Source organism: Agelaius phoeniceus, chromosome 6 (genome assembly GCF_051311805.1).
Source record: "Agelaius phoeniceus isolate bAgePho1 chromosome 6, bAgePho1.hap1, whole genome shotgun sequence".
In the NCBI taxonomy this organism is placed as follows: Eukaryota; Metazoa; Chordata; class Aves; order Passeriformes; family Icteridae; genus Agelaius; species Agelaius phoeniceus.
The window spans coordinates 55,394,107-55,400,106 of NC_135270.1; positions in this window are offsets into that span (position 1 = coordinate 55,394,107).

Here is a 6,000-nt window from a genome sequence, read left to right on the forward strand (position 1 = left end):
GGTAAAAGGCTGTGCTGGCCCCTTTCCAATGTCCCTGCCTGCTCTGAGGGGCGCTGAGCAGAAGGGGCAGGCAAGGCTGTGCCTCACCAGCCACACAAAAGAAAGGCTACAGAGTCCCTTGGGCTGTCCCTGATCCCCCCTCACACTCCTCACAGACAAGTGTCTTTAGCCAGGGTAACCCTCCCAGCATGCAGAAGTCTAGGAGAATTTTCAGGAAGACCTCCAAGGTGTTTTATGCTGAGGCCTCTACCTGTGATGGAAACTTTGCAGAAGGGAGGCTGGCCCCAAGTCTGGTGTAGGCGGTGCCCAGCACTTGCAACACTGCTACTCCAACTCCGAACCTGTTGAAAATTATGTTCAGGTTTTTGTTTTTTTCCTGAAGATTACTGAAACAATTCCCAGCCCTAATATGAGTTGGAAAATGAACTTCAGCCTTTGCTGGTTTGGTTTGCTTTGTAAACCCATTTTTGTGTGTAGCAACTAATTTGTATCCTAAGACCGAGTAACTTCCTTAGGAAATTTTCAAGATCAATAATTAATCTGTCACAAAAACAGCAGAAAAGAGGAAAAAAAAAACCCTCTCTAAATCACATCATGGTTTTAAATGACCCATTGTGGTTAAAAAGGGTTTACGGTTCAGGGGAACACATATCACAGAGTAACTCTGCTGTTCATTCTAATAAAATGCAGGTTGAATAACATTGTAGGGGGGAAAAAAGCATCTCAAACCTTATTCAAGCAACTGGGTGCTACAAATCAGAACACTTCTGTGACCACGTTCACAGGGGTCCCAGGAAGAGGGAAGAGATGAGGATCTGACTCCATGTTTCAGAAGACTTGATTTATTATTTTATGATATATATTATATTAAAACTATACTAAAAGAATAGAAGAAAGGATTTCATCAGAAGGCTAGCTAAGAATAGAAAAAGAAAGAGTGATAACAAAAGCTTCTGTCTCAGACAGAGAGTCCAAGCCAGCTGACTGTGATTGGCCATCAATCAAAAACAACCAACATGGGCCAATCACAGATCCACCTGTTGCATTCCACAGCAGCAGATTGTTTACATTAAACAATGTAAACCATTGTTTACATTTTGTTCCTGAGGCCTCTCAGCTTCTCAGGAGGAAAAAATCCTAAGGAAAGGATTTTTCATAAAAGATGTCTGTGACACACCTCAATTATTCCATCACTGCTGCACAACTTTATACCAGAGGAGGTTCTGACCCACCTGATTTCACCAGCTCCTGTTCCACTCACAGAAGCAGATACTGAGGGCAGCTAATGGGTAGCATGCCAATTAATAACATGGAGCTGCTTTATGTGTGACATATTGTACCATGCACTGATTTTTAATCTGCTCATAGCAGCATTTGTCATGCAGGGTGAAAGTCTGCTGTGAGAAATAGCCTCTTCATTTTCCCTGACAACTATTAACACTGAGCCAGTCTTTGGTGCTCCTGCCGCAGGCAACTGCTCCTGCCAAAAATAAATGCAAAGACTGAGGAGAGAGACGTTTTGCAAAATTAAACTCTGTCTCAAAAGTGAATAAATCAGGACAGAAGCACATCCTTAATTCCTGGAGACAGGAGGAATTTCTGTCTCCAGGACTTAACAGTCATGGTGACTGTTTACTTCTGATGAGACAGCAAGAAAAAACCCAAAACATTAAAATGTGGTTTTTTCTAGTGGTTGTAGATGGGGCAATGCAGCTGTAATGGGGAAAACTAAATTTAAACTGATTCTAGAGCCATAGCTAAAGGGTAAAGTACAAGGGCCTTGTGGCTTCTTTACCACACAATCATGTCACTGCCCACACTCAGCATCCTAAAGACTGTCAGCTTCAGTCCCACCACCAAAATGCACATTGGGCAGGTAGCTGGGAAAACTGAGAGCCAGCCCCAGTCAAACACCAGATACAAAGACTTTGTGGGAAATCAGATGGGTGTGGCCCTCAAACAGCTCTGTCTTTTATTGTGGCTTCACTAGGCACATTGCTCATATGTGAGATGGAGACAGACGTTCCTCAGCTCAGCTTCTCAGCTGAAGGGGCTGGTACCAACCTAAAAACAGCCAGCAGAAGGTCTGACCTGGAACATCATCTCTCAAGGCTACTGTGAAAAAAGGGGATTTTTTTTTTTTTTTTTTTAAAGAGCCCCAGATCATCACATTCTTGGCTTGGTGCAGTTTTCAACTCAGCAGATGAAACCACATAATCCAGGTGGTTTTGCAGGGATCAGTTTCCATCTTTCAGCCCAAGCCCCAGGTACCTGCCAGCTACCTGCACAGGCTGGCCACAGCCATTCCTGCTCATGGATCAGTTGCTGTCACTGGATTTAGTTATTGTTAATCAACAGAAAATTGGATAAATCTATTTGTTTTTCAAATAATAAACCAATGGGCTTTCTGAAGGTCAGAGGACACCTAAATTTCTTGTGTCATTACTGCTTTCTTATCATTAGCCTCTCTTGTAGTATTATGAAACATTTGCAAGATGTGGTCCCACTGAGGCTATAGAAACATTAAAGGTTCAGGAATTTATTCTCCTTCTCATTAGGGTGTTTTTTGACTGTAATGCAGAAAATGATGTGCTGGACTTTTAGTTTAAAATCTGTACAGGGAGGAAAACACCAACTGCTTGGGTAAGTCCTGAGCACCCCAGAAGCTACTGCATGGCTGGGACACAGCTGTATTAGGGGCTAATATTGCCAAAGGCCTCAGAGGTTCTGTAGGATACTAAAAATAAAAATGAGATAAAGAAGAATAAGAGGAAGAAGAAGAAAAATAGGAAAAAACAGAAAAAGAAGGAAAAAAAAGGTTAAATAAAAAGAGAGTAAACCAATGATGAGTAAATCAGAGATTCACATGAGATCTCAAAATTAACTACTTAGTAAGTCCAAACAGAGGTCCCACCTTATGTGAGGGGCACATGCAATTTACACTGATCAAAGCAGAGCTTTGAATACCTGACACAGGAGATGAAATAGAAATATCTGATTTGTGAAGTAAAAAGACAACACCAACAATAATGAGACCTCAAAATAGATCTGGATGTCACACTCCTGGGTGCAACCATAATGATCCCTTCTCTTGTGACAGAGATGAAAAGGCAAAGAATACAAGATCATTATTGTAACAATTACTTTAATAAGCACATAAACCTGGGATTTAGTGGGGGCTTTGCTGTTTGTTGTCATATTTGCTATTCATTTTCCTTGTGATTGTTCAAAGATTGATACATAATGCCTTTTATTAAAATGCACACTATGAGGAAGGTTTTCAAAGGTGCCCTGTGATGTTTTGGATGTTTCACTTGCACTGCCTCTGAAGAGTAACTGGCAGAATTTTGAGCATTTGACTGCCTGAACTCATAACTAGGGCCAATTTAGAAAAATTTCCATTTGAGAGTCTCCTGCTAGGACCTGCCATCCAGGACATGTTGGCTTGCAGAGCAGGGGCAGCCTGTGTCCAGCCTGTTTGGCAGGGAGATCCATGAACATCTGCATCCTCTGCTGCTGTGTCCTCATGCTTACCCTTCCAGAAAGGGCAACTGAACAACCTCCAAAATCCAGGAAACTCAGATTGAGAATGGAAAAATGCAATGTTCCAGATATCAGCAACCTTGGCCCAAAAGATTTCTCTCCTCCAAAAGCTACCAAGCACAGCACAACCCAACCCCAATCCCTACCTCTCCCCAAATGTGCATCTCATAGGAGAAATGACAAAACAGTGAAGGAAACTAAACAAAAAGAGCAATTGTTAGTGACACAGCTGCAGGAGGTCTAAATAAATCACTTAACATCAATTTCTCCTGCTGCAGAGGCCAGAAATGCCCATTGACAACAGCTGGCTGAACTCACTGGGCTGCTCTTTTCCTGTCCAACTCCCAAGTAAATTTTTGTTATTTATAAAAATTCTCTGCATTTGCTGTAAGTATGAAATTTGTCTCTTAATTAGGAAGTTTCTTCATTCTGGAGAAAATGCTATATAAATGTGAAATATTTTTATTAACATTTAATGGAGAATTGAGTTTGATATTGACACTAGGAAATGGACTGTATTATTTCTATACTGCAATATGCAAATATACTCATTGTTATTGCAGATTAGGAGACTGAATTTGCTAATGCTTTTTAATAATGCTTATTATATTTCTCTGACAAAGATACCCATTAAAATACCACTTAAAGAGCATGAAGATTGCAGACATCTGAAATTAATTCTGATTTTTTTTCTAGAAAGCAAGTTTTAAAAATTCAAATCTGCATTTTTCTGTTTTTACAAATAGCCCACTGAATCAATATTTCAGGAGAGTGAATCAATATTTCAGAACACTGTGATATAAAATAAAAAAAAATTGGTCTATTAAGATCTTTTTATTAGCGTGTCAATTGCAGTGCACAAAATTTGCACATATGGGTAAAGAAATTGTTTCCTGAAAATGTGCAAATTGCTACTTCACTGAATGTAAATGAAGTGCTAATTGCTCTTTGCAAACAATATTTATGCAAATCATGCCCTACCATTACATTGCAGAGTGGAGTTTACATTTTGATGCATTTTTTTCTCCACCCATTTGACAGTCCCTGGACAACAGGACTTGGGATATTATTCACCTTTTTTTTCAAGACATTTTATGGAGACATGAGTGGGTGAAGAATGGTAAAGGACCTGCAGGCAGTAATAAATCATGACCTAGAGGGGCAGAAGATCTAAATCCATTCTGTTATTCTGGTTCATCATTCACTAAGCAAAGTATTTGCAATAAATGATTTATATTAAATTTTCCTTTTATTCTGCTTGCCTTTTAACCTATGATACATTTGGAAATTCTCTACAAAAGTAATTTAAATAAAAATGTCTGCTCTCTAAAACAGGAAATAAAGTAGCTGGTGCCCTCAGATCCAGCACTGAATTCAGAGAGATATGGTTGATCATGGGGGTGTTATTGATGTTAACTTGGTTTTAATAGCCTGTTTCTTTCTTTTTTTATTTTTTTTCCTGTTAATATATCTCATTAATTTGAAGAAGCCAACACACGTTGTCTATAATTTCCCAGTGATAAGCAAGGAGAACCTTGAATCAGCTGAAGAACATCTGTTCTGTAATATTCATGAACACCAACTGAAAATTTTCACTTTAAAACCTTTAAAATACCCTATACCCTTATTAATATTGTATTTCCTGAGGTGAAATTCTCCTACATTTGATATTATTCGTTTTCCCACCACCTTCACAGAATCATAGAATAGTTTAGGTTGGGAAAGATCTCTAAATTCATGAAGTCCAACCATTAACCCAGCACTGCCAAACATCTTCTTGGGTTCAGATTAGCCTTTCATAATTTGGTTTCCTAAAATTTGTCCTCTGCTCTGAAGTCTTCCAATGATCTTAACAGTGTTTAAGCCATTGACTATTTTGGTTTCTCCTCCCACTCAGTCACTTCTTTCTCTCAGGAGAGATAGAAAACAGGAAACTTCTTCCTTTTTCAGAGAGCTTTCCATGATGGGTTACTTGAATTTCCCTTGGATATTTCTGTGTCTCTATTGCTGGTAGAGCCAGGCTGTGGAATGCAGCTCTTTTCAGAGACACATAAATCCTCTTCCCCCAGCCTTAGAGATGGCCTCTCTGTCTCCAGTCCTCAGGTGCATTCCAGGGAAACTCTCAAACATCCCTCAAATTTAGCCCTTTTCAGCAACTGGAATTTCTTAGGACTTGGGCACAGCACTAAATTCCTCTGGTTCAGTGAGTTGCCTCACCAAGCTAAGCTGCAGCAGCCACGTCTGCTCAAACCCTTGAAATGCTTTAATTCAAATTTCCTTGAGAGTGCTTTCAGCCAATGGGTTTTACATCAAACACATCTCCCTCCTGTTTCCCATCTCCTCCCTTTTTCCTCATTACCAATGCTGAATGCAAACTCCTGCACCCTTACCTGCACCTGGGACCCCAGGTAGGTGCTCACCTCTGAAGCACTGCCCTGACTTCAGTTTTTCCCTGAT